Source organism: Cibotium barometz, chromosome 7, assembly GCF_041138505.1.
Source record: "Cibotium barometz isolate CiBa-2024 chromosome 7, ASM4113850v1, whole genome shotgun sequence".
NCBI classification, from domain to species: domain Eukaryota; kingdom Viridiplantae; phylum Streptophyta; class Polypodiopsida; order Cyatheales; family Cibotiaceae; genus Cibotium; species Cibotium barometz.
In genome coordinates, this window is record NC_141052.1 from 46,102,454 (window position 1) to 46,105,727 (window position 3,274).

Genomic DNA, 3,274 nt, shown 5'->3' on the forward strand with positions numbered 1-3,274 from the left:
AGGACCCATTAGCCCTACGCTAGAAGCACACCAACATGATACATCATCGTGGCTATATTGACTATGTGACCAAGTGGGTTGAGGCTAGGGCCATAATAAAAGTAGATGCAGGAATGACTGCTTCCAAGTTCATTTATGAGAACATCATCAATAGAGTCGGATGTCTTCTAGAGCTAATTAGTAACCAAGGGACCAACAAATGAATAGGCTGAGAGCAGTAACAAGATCCTATACACTATGCTTACAAAGATAGTCAAAGCATCAAGGATAGATTGGGAGCAGAAGGTCTCATCCACATTATGGGCTTATAGAACCTCATATACAAATTCAACTGGGATTACTCTTAATAACCTAGTCCTTGAAATGGATGCTCTACCCCTAGTACAATTCATGATCCCAACTTTGAGGGTAGCAAAGCCAATGGAATGGATGGGCAGTAAAACAAGTTGTCTGAACGACTTATAGAGCTTGAGAAACTTGATGAAGTGAGGTTAAACACATCAGTGGTGGGCATGTATGCCAAAAAGAGAGAGACGAAAAGGTGGTTCGATGCTAGCATTAAAACCAAGAGGTTCAAGGAAGGGACTTGGTCCTACTTTATAACCTTTAAAAAAAAAAATGAAGTTGAGAGGGGCATGTTCTTTCAGGATCTACGAACTCACAATAGGAGGGGCAACATGCCTAGAGACCCTTCAAATGGAACAATTCCTTAATGGGAGTAAACTTAGAAAGTACTATGGGCCGCTATCCTATGAACAACTTTGAGCCATTCAAGAGGCTGAAGAAAGAAGGAAACATGAGGCCGAGATGAAGAGATGAGCCCAACAGGAAGCTAAAGCATGTGCAAAAAAAGAAAAGAAAAGTAGCGGTATTATACATGTCCACATGGCTAAAATGCATAATGATCACAAGAAGGAAGAGGTAAAACCTACAAGGCTTTGCCTAGACATCCCCATTAACACACAAACAATAGCCAAACTTGTTTTATTGGATATAGGAGTAGGAAGAAACTAAATGTCATGTGAGACTTGGGTCTCTTTAGAAAAACCTACCCTTGATGCTACTCAAGCTCTTGTACAAAGTGTCTTAGGCCTATACAATGTAAGGGAATGGTAAAGCTTTAGTTCCACATTAACTCTTACCCTATGGAAGGTAGTTTCTATGTTATGACTGTAGGTAAAATGCCAAAAGAGATCATCCTTGGAAGGGGATGGATAGCCAAGCGTGACTATAGTATAGATTGGACAATGAGGCTCGCACAAAGGACTGTAAGTGTTCTTCTTGTCACAAAAGGAGAGTTAGGACATACCTCTACTGAGATCCATAAATTCCTAACACTGGTAAAAGCAGGTCCCATTGAGTTGGTACGTGTAATTCTCTATAAAATCAAGGCCTCATCCACTCAACCCTCTCCATGTCCCGTAAAAACAAAAGCCAAGAAGGAAAAATCCCAACTAAGAAAGGAAAAGCTTTGCCAACAACTGAGGAGGCACAATAAGAGAAACCAAAGGCCAGTAATTAATACTTCCAATACTACTACCTTAGTCTCTCATAAGGTCCTAGAGCCAAACAAAGAAAGTGTGGGTAGTGAAGATGCCAAGGAAACCAACTTATGTGCCCACCACTAAACAACCAAAGCCCAAGAACAAAAAGCCTAGACAGGTGTGGCTTCTAAAGGAAAGTATCTCCAAAATGTTGATCAAAGTCAATGATGACAAGCTGATATGGATCCCTAAGTCGAGAACAAGCCAAAAGCTAGATAGTGATCCAACCACATAGGGATAGGGATGGGTGACCACAAAAAGATCACTAATAGATGCAACCCTCCTAGAGTGAAAAGAAAAGAGAACAAAATCATCTCATCATGCTCAAGGACCGTACATCCACATGTCACACAAGCCGGTATGGGTGTCCAAAATGGGTGTCCAAAATACAAGGGGGAAGAAAAGATATAGCACACATAGACTGTCAAAAAGTAGGAACAACTTCAAAAGAGAATCCAAGAAGTACCCTCTTCTTTAGCCCTATAGGAAATCCCAACATCCTTGCTTGTCAAAACCTCTAAAGAACACACATAGTGCAAAAGGACAAAACCTTGTCAAGAGTTCACTTGCAAAAGACCAAAATGAGCCTCATCCCAACATCCCTACGTGTCAATATCTCTGAAGAACACAGTGCAAGCATAAAGACCATTAAAGCCTCATTATTAACCTAGGCAAAATCCAAGCTCATTAAGATGATGCAGACACCCTTAACTCGGATATAACAAAGCTAAAGACATCATTGCTTAAAGCATAGCAATGCCATTAAGATGGTGCAAACACCCTTAACTCGGATATAACAAAGCTAAAGATGCCATTGCTTAAAGCATAGCAATGCCATCAGCATCCAACTCTAAGTCAAGTTGTTGAAGGCTAAAAAGCACCAATGGCATAAGATTTCAAAAAGTCAAGTTGCCAACAATGGCCACAAAATGAAGCTCATCCCAACATCCATACTTGTCAAAAACTTTGACAGTTCAAGGACTGTCCCTACACAAGAAGGCTCAAAGGCCAGCAAAGCCTCATTCTTAACCTGGGCAAAAGCCAAGCTTGTTAAGATGATTCAGACACCCTTAACTTGGATATAACAAAGCTAAAGATTCCATCGCTTAAAGCATAGCAATGCCATCAAGTTAGCATCCGACTCTAAGTGAAGTTGGGGAGGCTAAAATACGCCAATGGCATAAGAGTTCAAAAAGTCAAGTTGCCAACAACCAAAATGAGCCAAGGGAGGTTGTAAAAGGCAAAAATGAGCCCAAGTATAATTCTGTGTTGGGAGTCATATCACTAGTACATCATTGCAAAATTCCATTTTTCACAAGTCGAGTCGCTTGTACTAGAGAGACAAGAAAAAAGGTTTAATTACGTCACCTATACGAGATGTGGTAAGCATCAAAATCAAGCCCAAATGAGTTAGGAGGAGTCCTTAAGATACGCAAAGGACCAATAGAAACAATTTTAATGAACCTCGCCATTAGAAACCCTAGATCCTCTATTCACAATAGTACTTGTACCGCATGCTTGGTTAGGATGTTATTTCAAAATCAGCTAGGTGTCATACTTAACTGGCATAGGAATTAGGCACTCTTTTATTCATTGGTCTCCCAAGAACTTAAAAAATGCCACATCACTTATGCATTTAATGCATAGGCTATAAAAACCTTGATAGTGAAAGGCCATAGATCCTCACTAAGTGTCTTGCACAGCATGAGAGAATTGCATTGAGTATGACT